The following is a 12,866-nucleotide window of genomic DNA, read 5'->3' as shown; positions in this document are numbered from 1 at the left end:
AGTTCCAGAGATTCACCACTCTCTGTGTGAAAAAGCTTCTTCATAACCCAGCTTCTTTCTCCATAGATGCTGCATGACTTGCTGAATATTCCCAGCAACCTTTGGAGTTTATAAAAACATATAAATTGTCTAATCAGTCTGCGAGAAAAATGATAATTAGGTCTTAACTGCCAGACAACCACATATTCCAGTCTAAAGCATACCTTCACTATAAGAACCAGTATTTTCAATTCAAACAAAGTTTTGGATCAATGACTATTCATTGGAGACTCGGTGTAACTACATTTCCTCTGTACTGAAAAGAACACAGTAACATTTTTATATTCTATTTTTTATATTCCTCCATTCTCCCCCATCAAGTTCTGCCACCTTCTGAGACTTAATATGCTCTAGTTTTGGCCTCTTGCTAAGCCTACATTTTAATTACTCTTGTCATTCATAAGAATATAGCAGGAGTAGGCTATTCAGCCCCTCAAGCCTGCCCTACATCCAGTATAAGGAGGCTGCTCTATCCCAAACCTCATCTCCACCTCTGTGCCCTCAATTCCCTGATCTTTAAAAAAGCAGAGCATTGTGCCGCCAACAAAGAACCAGCCTCCACGCCTCTCTAGGGTGGAGAATTGCAGAGGATCCCCATCTTCTACACAAAGTTACTGTAATCTCCATTTTTAATGGTTGTCCCCTAATCTTGTAAGTGAATCCCCTGTTTGGATTCTCCTGCAAGAGGGAATATCTTGACATCTACCATGTCTTGCCTCCTAGGATCTTACATGTTTCAATGAGATTCTCGCTCATTCTTCTAACCCCAAAGAATATATTTCTAATTGTTTTAGATGTTTCTGATAGGGCAATATTGACATACCGGGTGGGTCTCCTGTGAACTGCCTCCAATGTTAGTATTATCTTTTCTTAGATAAGGGGACCAAAGCTGTGCACAGTACCTCAAATGCGCATAATTGTAACAATACTTCCTTATTTCTAAACTCTAGAGAAACGGTCAATAAAGGCCCATTTTCCATCCTAAATATTTGCTCCACCTCCATGCTAACTTTTTGTGTGCTCTGTGCATGAGAATACCTAGATCCCATTGCATAACAATTTCCCACTGCATTTAACTCAGCTGCAATCTTTTTCTACTTAGATAATAATCAGTCTTTAGATTCCTCTTACTAAAGTACATGACATCACACTTGCCACATCAAACTTCTCTCTGACTGAAGAAGGCTCCCTACCCGAAATGTCACCTATCATTTTTCTCCAGAGATGCTGCCTGACCCGCTGAGTTACCCCAGCATTTTGTGCCCACTTGACATTTGTTGCTTCGTCAGCAACTAAGCCCTGCAATTCCCTTGTTCATGCTCCCACCCCCACTCTCTTCCTTTAGGTCAGGACTATATTTAAAACTTAAAGGTACACAAAATTGCTGGGGAAACTCAGCGGGTGCAGCAGCATCTATGGAGCGAAGGAAATAGGCGACGTTTCTGGCCGAAACCCTTCTTCAGACTCTGAGCGAAGGAAATAGGCGACGTTTCGGGCCGAAACCCTTCTTCAGACTCTTTAAAACTTCTTTAAAACTTGCCTCTTTGGCCAATCCTCCAGTTGCTTTCACTCATTGTGAAGTTTTGCTTGATAATGCACTTGTTAAAAGTTTAAAGGGATAAAGTATAAATGCAAGATATTGTTGTTGGTATTCAACACAGTGGCAAAGGGTGAACTCATTGAGAGTGAGAAATAATTGCCATCACCTCCATGTGCCTCAAACACAATAATGAGTCAGCCCCACACCTCATATTAATTCAGACATGCCACTGTCATTCACTCTCTTCCGCTATTCACAATTACCATCCATCATTCACTTGGTGTGTCAGCAGTTCCTGGTAATGACTGTAATTAGCTTCCAGTGTTACTTTATATTCATGTCTATACACTCCTGACATGAGGTCAAATGCAGTGGAAATTGCTCACTTTACATTTAAATGGACTGAACCAATTCAATGTATTCTATACCTTTCAAATCCCATGAGAGTTCTCCTGCCACAACTCTGCACTTCACCTATTATGGTTTCCCCGCAATCAGAATATAATTAAATACCAGCATACTTAAAAGCAGAATTATAGAATGGTTATCTGTCCAAATGCATGAAATTGGTTTATTTTCCAACCACCTTGTACGATCCGTTCCGTTTCAAGTTTGCTTCTCCAAATACCATCGTAAGATTTGAACTCATGACTCTGTATCAATGTTCCAGGCCCCAAACATGGGGCTCTGTAATTAAACCATTGTGCTACCAGACTCCTGGATCTCGCTTTGTCATTTTCGTGATTTGTAAGCATTGACACCCCTAAATCTCTTTGGATCTTATCGTTTTGCTCTTTATCACCATTTAGAAAGTGTTCTGAAGGTGACCTCACATCCATCACCATTGAAAACTATTTGCCACAGTTTTGGGCCTATGGATCCATTTATAGCTCTTTTTGATATAAAACATACTTCAGCATTGATTACAAATTTGAAATCAGCAGACTCAGATATATGACTTCCAACCGTCAACAAAGCTAACTATAGAATAGCAAAGTCACACCACTGGGAACAAATCATTCCTCTTTGTCTCCTGCCACTCAGACAGTTTCCAAATCAGGTTGATGAATTATATTCAGTTTCATGCAACTTTAGCAGCCTGTCTCTCCATGCCAGTCCTTAGTCAAGTGCCTTCTGTAATTTCATATTACTATCGTGCATAGACATTCCATTGTCCATCACTTTAATAAACCCTTCATGAAATCAATTGAATTCATGAGGCATGACTAACCTGTTACAAATCCAGAATTGCTTTCTTCCAACAACTGAAAATTCTCAAGATGTTCAATCCTCTATGTTTCATAATTCTAGCAATTTCCTGTTAACAGATGCCAGCCAAACTGATCCGTAACATTTTCAGGTCAGTTTATTGTCACGTGTACTGAGGTACAGTAAAAAGCTTTTGTTGTGTGTTAACCAGCCTGCGGAAAGACAATACATGATGACAATCGAGCCATTCACAGTGTGATGTCCTTTACCTTACATGATAAGGGAATAACGTTTAGTGCAAGGTGAAGCCAATAAAGCCCGATCAAAGATAGTCCGAGGGTCTGTGATGAGGTACATAGTAATTCAGGACTGCTCCCTGGTTGCAGTAGGATGGTTCAGTTGCCTGATAACAGCTGGGAAGAACCATAAAACTGAGCAAACGGGCATGTTTTAAGTTGGAGAGGGGTAGTGGGTGGAGAGGATGATAAGGCGGAAACCCTTGCAGAGGTGAGACAATGTTTCGGTTCCAGCTCATTAAGCACAACTGATTTGCCTGCAGGAATACAATTGGAGGGAACTGAACAAGGACAAATGGAGGAAAAAAACAAACAGAAAACATTGGAACCGTGAGATGCAGAAGATGGAGTTGCTGATACTCCAAAACATAGGAGAAGTCTGGAAATGCCTCACAGGTTACATAGAGAGAAATAAATAAGTAATGTGTAAGATGAAACTGCAGATGCTGGTTTCAACTGAAGATAGACACAAAATGCTGGAGTAACTCAGAGGGACAGGCAGCATCTCTGGAGAGAAGGAATGGGTGACGTTTCGAGTCGAGACCCTTCTTCAGACTGAAAGTCACTGGAAAGGGGAACAAGAGTTATAGACGATGATGCAGAGAGATAAAGAACAAATGAATGAAAGATGTGTAAAAAAGTAACAATGATAAAGGAATTAGGTCATCTGTAGCTAGGTGAGAAAGAAGACTTGGTTGCGGGAGGGATGGAGCGAGAGAGAATGCAGGGGTTACTTGAAGTTGGAGAAATCAATATTGATGCGAGATGCTGTTCCTCCAATTTGCGTTTAGCCTCCTCTGACAATGGAGGAGACCTAGGACAGAAAAGTCAGTGTGGGAATGGGAAGGAGCAAGGGCAGAGCTGCAGGATACCGAGGAGACACATGTGAGGGCCTCATCAATGATGGAAGAGGGACTCCTGTTCCCTAAAGAATTATGACATCTCGGATGTCCTGGTATGGAACACCTCATCTTGGGCGCAGATGTGGCGTAGACGGAGGAATTGGGAGTAGGGGGTAGAGTCTTTGCAAGAAGCAGGATGGGAAGAAGTGGGAATAAGTGATGTTGCAGGTGAATTACTTTTCAACAAACTGGAAAGGTAGGCTATCTGAATTTTTAAAAATTAACTTAAAGACCTACTTCATACCGGCCCACATTTGAAAATGAAAAATCTTACTCTGTGTGCGCGGGTTGACGGAGTGCGAGTCCATCGCAGCCGCGGTCCAGGGCCCGCTTAAGGGTCCTGGGAGCTCTGGGGTTTTAGATCCTCTCTGGTGCATTCTGAGCTTTATTTTGGAGTATTTTTGCACCAAATTTATGACCAATATTTCATAAATAATTTTGTCAAGAGTAATGAGGGGCCCGCCTTAGCTCCTGGATTTTAAGTTTTTTTTTAGTAGTTTGCCGATATCGCAATATATTCCGAGCTGCCAAGGTCTGTCAGAGCATTTCACTATTCTAGTACAGGGTACCTGAAAATCAGTATTTTGCTGAGGAAATCAGTATTTCTATGCAGTGCCATATTGCAGAATTTTTTTTTTTTTTAATGTGCAGTCATACCCATGTAAGAGTACAAGAATACATAACTTGTTTATTGTGTATTTGTAACGCAGTTTATTGTGTATTATATGTCATAGCTGCTTTCTTGCATTTGTCCAGAAGTTTATAATTGAAAGTCATTTGGTAGCAACATTTCCCCATTCCCCGTCTCTATCTCTCTCTCTCTATCCCCCTGATTTTGGCTGCAGCCATCTTCTGCTTCAGTAAGGAAAGCTGGTCGGTGATTGGACGCAACCCCCTTTGAGACAGTGGTTGATGGGCCATTTTTTCCCCCTCATTTTAAAATCGTACTGTACCGATTTTTCACACTTTTTTAACTTAAAAATCGGAACAAATACGATAAATCCGGACTAGTTGGCAGGTATGCTACTTCAGCGCCGTCAATGCACACCAGGGTATGTGTACTGCTTCGCTTCATGAAGTCGATCAGTATCTTCTTCTTTGTCTTCCTGACATTGACAGAAACGTTGTTGTCTAAACACTAGGTCACCAGATTCTCAATCTCCTTCTTGGTCTCCTTTTTGTCATTAATTGATATCCAGCCCAGAATGGTGGAGTCGTCTGCAAATTTGTAAATTGAATTGGATTTGGATTTGGCTACACAGTCGTGGGTGTGCAAGGAATAAAGTAAGGGGCTGAGAATGCATCTTTGTGGAGCACCAGTGTTGAGGATTATCGTAGAGAATAATTTGTCCCCTATCCTCACTGATTGGGGTCTGTTCGCCAGGAAGTCGAGGGTGCCAGTTGCACAGATGAGTGCTGACTCCAAGTTCCACAAGTTGGCTAATCGCACAAATCATTGACCCACAGCAGGACTGGATGATACTGATAGAACCAGAGAAAGCAAGTTACCTGAAGTTGTAATTCAACGTTAAATATGGAAGGCCACAATGTGCATGGACAGAGGATGAGATGCTCTTCCTTAAGCTTATATTGGGAGTTGTTATAACAATACAGGAAGCTGCAGATGGATAGTTCAGAGTTGGAATGGGATGGTATATTATAGGAAGCTCTGAGTTGGCCCTGTGGCTTGAAAGAGGTGCTCCACAAAGACATAACCCAACTTGTGATTTGTTACTGCAGTCTAGAAGAGAGACCCATTGTGACTCCTAAATGCATGAGATTACTGCTTCACCCATGAGGATAGTTTGGGTCTCTTGATAGTAGGATAGAAGGAAGTAGATGGATGGGAAAAGTATAACTTGATGGAAGAGGTGGGGATGGAAGAGCAGACCAGGGAATTGTAAATGGAACAGTCCCTTCAAAATGCTGAAAGGGTGGGAAGAGAAAGGGAAGGTATCCCTGGTGTGGAATCGAGAAGGATGATCCTTTGAATGTGGAGGCCAGTGGGGAGGAAGATAAGTGCCTTCCTTATTGGTTGGAAGAGAAACTCTTTACTGCTCTGTCCAGAGGGAGAAGGGGTGATTGCTGAGTTGAAGAAACATAGTAAATGTGATTTAAGTCTCCGTTAAGCATGAAGGGAAACCATAGTTCAGGGAGAATGGCAACATCTCAGAGGCACCTGTGAGGAAAGTCTTATCATCAGAGTAAATATGACAGAAAATAAGTAACTGAGAGAATGGAATAGCATCCTTACAGGAGACATGGAGGAAAGGAAGTTAAGATAGTTATGGGAGTCTGTGGGTTTATAATGGATGTTTGTTGGTCGGCCATCCCCTGACACAGGGACTGTGAGATTCTGAAAGGGAAGAGTCAAAGATGAACCATGCGAAGGTGAGAGTTGGGTGGAGATTGGCAGCAATGGTGATGACATTGTTGAGTTCTGTATGAGTGCAGGAAGCAGCACCAATATGTCAGTAAGCCATGGTGACTTCCATGTTTCTGCTGCTTCTCTTTCATCTATTAATTCATGATATGTGGATGTTGCCGACAATGACAGTATATTGCCTGTTCATAAGTGCCCCAGAAATTAGGAAGTAGTCAGGAAATAACATTCATGCCTGGAGTCACATATGGGCTAGAGAGGGTAAAGGACTTCAGGAATTGGAGTGGTGTGCTTGCGCCAGTCAACACCAATGGTGCCAAAGGAGAGGGAGATGATCGGAAGCTTCAAATTCTTAGCTGTAAATATCACCAATAATTCATCCCGGACTGACCATATTGAAGGCAAGGCAAGAAAGCACATCAACACCACTAGTTTGACACTACCCTTCTGAAGGCCACAAGAGGGTTGCGGATGTAGCCCAGCCCATCTACTACCAGCCTCCCCCCACCTGCCCCCACCATTGACCTCAGTCGCACCACATTGCCTCAAGAAAGCAGCCAGCATAATCAAGACGGACACAGAATGCTGGAGTAACTCAGCGGGACAGGCAGCATACACAGAGGGAAAGAATCAAGGATCATTTTCACCCTGGTCATTCCCTCTTCTCCCCGCTCCAGTTTAGGCTTAGGTTTAGTATTGTCACATGTACCAAAGTACAATGAAAAGCTATGCTTTGTCTGCTATCCAAAGAGATCAGTTACACCATCAATACAGGCAGTCGGGCAGAGGATACAAATGCTTGAATGCATGTACTACCAGGTTCAGGAACAGCTTCCTCCCTGCTGTATTCTGACTACTGAATGGTCTTCCCATAAGCTAAGATATAATCCTGAATTTCCAACCTACCTCATTTTATCTGTAATGCTATTATGCCGTAACACTGTATTCCACACACTGGTATTTTTCTCTTTGTACTATCTGCTGTACATATGTATGGTTCGATTCTACTCATGCATAGCAAAATTTGACTGGAAAGCATGTATGTCGGTATTTCTGGCTGTAATTAACCAATACTAAGAGAACAGGAAAGAGCGTTCACGTTGCGGCCCTGTTTCCACCACTATGCACAAGAAGCACAAGAAGCACAAGAAGCACAAGAAGCACAAGACGCCATTGTATGTAGAAGCCGAGAAGTGTGTTTAGTTCAGGCTGAACAATTTCTAATCTTGTGATGTGGACTCCATAAGAAGACTACAGATTAATGGAGTTTTACAACAGACCAGATATGAAAGGGCCATCGGCTATTGCTTTTCTCCTCCTGTAATTTCAGATCTTATTTAATGATTTAAACTTTGGGATGTGCACTTATACACTAGATTAATGATCCGTGTTCTTGGCCAGGAAATTAATCGCTATGCTATCCAACCCTTGGGCCTCCAATTACATGCCCACTGCTCTTGTACATTGCTAATTCAGCACTTCAAACCTGCACTGAAACCCAATGAGATCAATGCTGATCTGCATCACACCTCCATTTACATGACTGGCATTCCCATCTCTTGCTGTTCTTAGCATTTGAAGACAGGCACAGGTAACATCTGGGTGCTGGAAGGTGGATGGGGTTCTTTTTCAACTGGCACAGACATGATGGGCTGAATGGCCTTCTTCTGGTAGGCAACATTGTCTATGATCCTGTTGTCTTTATATACACACCAATCTTAGACTTGACATTTCTTTTTTTTATTTTTTTAATTTATTTATTAGAAGTAGACATATTATAAAATGTAGTTACATATTATAGTAAAAAAACTTTTCATATACATCAGTCATACATTATTAAAATTTTCCATTATCAATTACTTCTGCTTCTAGTGTTTTTATTTTTTATAGAAAGAGGGAAAAAGAGAGGGTAGAAAGTTACAAATAAAAAAGAAAGCAAAAAAAAACACAACAGAAAAACAAGGGACTTGGCATTTCTAATTGGCCCAGATTCAATAGCTCCTTGGAAAGTCTCCAGGTATTTGTTGTCTTTCTTAAAAACATTTCTGGGATGTAACCACTGTTGACAAATTCAATGTTTAATGCATTTCCCTGTCACTCCTCTCACCTGACCTCTGATGACAAAGGGAGTAATTTCTCCACTTAATTGAAGTGTTCTATGCTCCTTAGTCAGATCTCCACATAACTTATTAATTACCAAGGAATAGAAGCCAAGCTTTGGCTACCTTCCTTTCTTAATGTCATCCTCATCATTCTAGCATACCAAAAAAAGATCCCGTCCGGGCCATTAGATTTTTATAGAGTATTCATCTCTAATATGAATACCATACCCCAGATGGAGTCTGAACAAATCCCACCCAAATGCTGCCCAATGATGTTGAGATAAAATAGTAAGATTAAACGAGAACTTACCAGTTTGAAGTTTGATCTGTATTTTACGAGGAGTTACGATGAGGGATTACGTGAAGAACCCGCTCAGCACGCATGCGCGGCATACTTCAAAGCAGCGGTGTGGAATCACAGATAGACACAGTTATTGAAGTAAACATAGTAAAGACAAGGAGACACCAGTTTATCAGTTTGATCCATATTATTGAGGGTGGGAGCGGAGGGCACGTAATCCCTCATCGTAACTCCTCGTAAAATACAGATCAATCTTCAAACTGGTAAGTTCTCGTTTAATCTTACTATTTTACTTCGGAGTCACGTGAGTGATTCCGTGAAGACTTCAAAGCTCTGTGATTTCAAACCGTGTAACAGTTATCACTTCACGCACTGCCGAAGTCCTTGAGGGAGGAAGTGTGTTATCGTAATCAACCAATGAATCTGTTAGTAGAAAAACACAATGGTATTTTTTAACAATAACAACAAAGAAATTAAATTGCTCCCCTGGGCTTAAATTAAATATTTGCAGTCTGTAAAATATTTCCTGCAAATAAAACAGGTTTTGCCAACGGCTTATTATAAAATTTCTGAACGGTCTTTCCCCCGACCATCCTGCTGTAGCCAGGATGTGGTCTATAGGCACATCCATTCTTTTAGCCGTCGACGTGGATGCTGCCCTGGTGGAATAAAATTTGTACATGTTAGTGTTTATCCCAGCAGTTTTTAGCACCTGCTTGAGCCATCTCGCAATGGTTTGGCTCGTCACCCGACCATAAGGTTTTTTATGACTGACCCACAAGGCTTTTCATCTCCCTCGAATATTTTGGTTGTGTCTATGTAGGATAGTAGGTGGGTCATGGCACATAACCGTGGTTCTGGCAGGTAAGCCCGGAATTCCACGACTGGATTAGGTGTTCCTGGTCTGCTTTGTTTGATCAGTCCCTGGATAACGACAGAGATTTGGTCTGGAGCTGTGAGCATGCTGTCCAGTCGCAATAGGTGTAGTGACTGGACCCTCTGTGCAGATACAAGTGCCATCAACATGAGTGTTTTGAGCATAGATTGTTCCAGTTTGAGGGATCTGGCTGGTGGCCATCCCCTGAGGTATGTCAGGACCACACTGACATCCATGTATGGGTGTACCTTGGTCTAGGGGGTTAGAGTTGTAAATACCCTTCATTAGTTTGACCACCAGCGAGTGGGACCCCATGGCCTGTTGTCCTGGAGCTGGTTTTAAATAGACAGGCAGGGCACTTCTAGGCTGTGTTGATGGCTCTGTAGCTGAGTCCTTCATCGTGGTGAAGGTTCGCCAGGAATTCCAGTACGTTGGTAACTGTAGCGGTTGAGTAGGTGGTCCCTGTATTCAAGCAGTACTTCTCCCATTTTTTGATGCTGGACAAGTGCTGTTTGTTAGAGGATGTTCGGAGGGATGCTGACATGGTGTCGACGGTTTGTTATGATAATCCCAGTCCCAGAAGTGGTTTGTGCAGAATCTGCAACCCAGGAGTTTGATTTTTTCATGGCACGGGTGGCTTGTGCCCGACACTGGGTGTTAATAACTCTGGGTCACTGGGGAATACCATCGGAGCTTCAACAACCATGTCATGGAGTATTGGGAACCATGGCTGTGTAGGCCAGTCGGGTACTATCAAAATACCTGAAGCAGAGTCCATTTGTATTGTGCGTAGTCCCTGACTGATGAGGCAGAAGGGAGGAAATGCATAGAAGAAGAATTTCCCCAATCCAGCGCGAACGCATCTACCGCTGCTGCCTCAGGGTCTGGTTCCCAAGCGACATTCATAGGTACCTGGTGATTTAGCCTTGATGCAAATAAATCGATATCTGGCGTGCCATATTGCTTGATAACTTTTGCGAAAAACGTGACCTGGTGTCTGCCACTGTATTTAGCTTACCTGGCAGGTAAATTACTGATAGCCAAATATGTCTTTGGACACACCATTGCCAAATTGTGTTTACCAACTTGTCGCATTATACCGATTTTATGCCGCCCATATGGTTAATGTAGGCCACCACCGTAGTATTATCTATTTGTAACCGTACATGCAAGTGATGCATATGCTGTTAAACCATAAAAGTCACCCAACATCTCTAGATAATTAATGCCCAGTGTATGTGGTAACGATGACTCTCGGTTAGTCCATCTACTATTTGTGCTGGATATAGAGTTAGTTGCTCCCCAGCCTTGAGCACTGGCGTCTGTTTGGATAACTGACGTAGGGTTAGTGATGATAATAGGCTGAAACTATGCCAAATGTTTTTTGCCCACCACTGTAGTTCTGATGTACACAAAATTGCTGGGGAAACTCAGCGGGTGCAGCAACATCTATGGAGCAAAGGAAATAGGCGACGTTTCGGGCCGAAACCCTTCTTCAATTTTGTGTACCTTCGATATTCCAGCATCTGCAGTTCCCTTTTGAACACTGTAGTTCTGATATTGCTTCAGTGGGTAACTTCATGACACGATCATAATGACCTGTATGTCGTTTTTAGTGCAAAGGTCCGAATTATGTAGCTGGAAATGCTGCTACCATTTTCCCAATTACTCTGTTACTTGTCGAGTAGTTGGTAGTTTGTTGACCATTAAATTGTTGCATGATTGTGCCAATTCAACTACTTTGTCTCTTGGCAATGTTACAGTCACGTAGACTGAATTAATTGTGAAGCCCAAGTAGTCCATGATTGTGGATGGCTTCAACTTAGATTTATCTGGATGTAAGAGAATCCCAGGGTTTCGAATAACTGTTTGGTAGCTGATACAGCTAACATAGTCAATTTCATGGTCTTGCCTACCATTTAAGATATCATCAAGATATGCCATGACAATATGTTTTTGTCTTCTGAATATTGCCAGAGCTGGTTTTAGTGTCTTGGTGAACAATCTTGGGCTGATGTGAACCCATTGGGTAATGCTTTAAACTGCTATAGCTGCCCCATCCAGGTAAATTTCAGGTATCTGCGATGATCCTTGTGAATGGTACTAAATAGTAAACATCTTTAAGATCAATGCTTGCCATGAAGTATCCTTTGGAATTTAGTTGTTTGGCAGTAACAACCGTTTCCATTTTGAAAAGTATATACTTAACAAACATATTTAGTGAAGTTAAGTCAATGATGATGCGACATCCACCATCTTTTTTGGGTTTAGTGAATATATTTGATACGAATTGCAAGGGTTCAGGTTTTCCCATGATACCCTTTGTAATTAGTCTCACCAGTTCAGCTTGTCCCTCTCGTTTCTTTAACGGAGAGGGGAAAATACCCTCTGGGGTGAATGTTGACCTGGTGGCAATTTTTCTAGTATGAATTGTATTTGTATCCCCTAATGCCATTGAGTATATACTGATCACTCGTGATAGACTCCCATGTGTTAGTATTACTCTATATGCTGGTAGGAACCAGACCCACCTACCTCCATGGTTATGGGTATTCTTCTGTTTCCTGCCGGTCCAACGAGTGTTGCACGTCGTCTGACGTGGCGGTGGCGGTGACGTTGGGGGGTGGCACATTTTCCATGGGGTCCGCTCTGGGCCCTGGTCTAAAGAAAGACTTTCGGTGATAGAATGCAGACCCCGAGCTTTCATCAGTCCCATATGGTAGACGTCGACTGATGGACGCGATGGGGTGCTGCTGCGTAGGAATTATTGTTTTTGGTTTGCTCGTCCCGGCCCTGCCCTCATGAGACCGAAAGTTTTTTAAAACCCTTTTCATGTCCTTCATATGCTTTGTGAGGTTTTTGCCAAAGAGCAGTGGGTCTGGCTCAGTGGCTGGGGTATGCACAACCCCGCAAATGTAGGATTTTTATGGCAGGTCTTATGATTTGTTTATGAAGGTTGTGGTCATCTCCGTATTTGACCACGGAACGAGGAAAAACGATGTGATGGCTGACGTCAGGCTTTTAACGGCCTCCTGCACGTGGGGTTTCCACGTAGCGGTCCACCACACCTAGCAGCTCTTCCTGTTCCTGCACCCCTTGCATACTCCCGAGATCTTCAGCCATTGTCCCCTGTTCTTGACCAGCCCAGTCCTGGTCACCAAAGCTACCCTCGGGTAAGGAGGAAGCAATGGACAGTGCACAAGGCACTGTGGAGGGA

The sequence above is a fragment of the Amblyraja radiata genome, chromosome 20 (genome assembly GCF_010909765.2).
Source record: "Amblyraja radiata isolate CabotCenter1 chromosome 20, sAmbRad1.1.pri, whole genome shotgun sequence".
NCBI lineage: Eukaryota > Metazoa > Chordata > Chondrichthyes > Rajiformes > Rajidae > Amblyraja > Amblyraja radiata.
Note: the sequence above shows the minus strand (reverse complement) of the source record.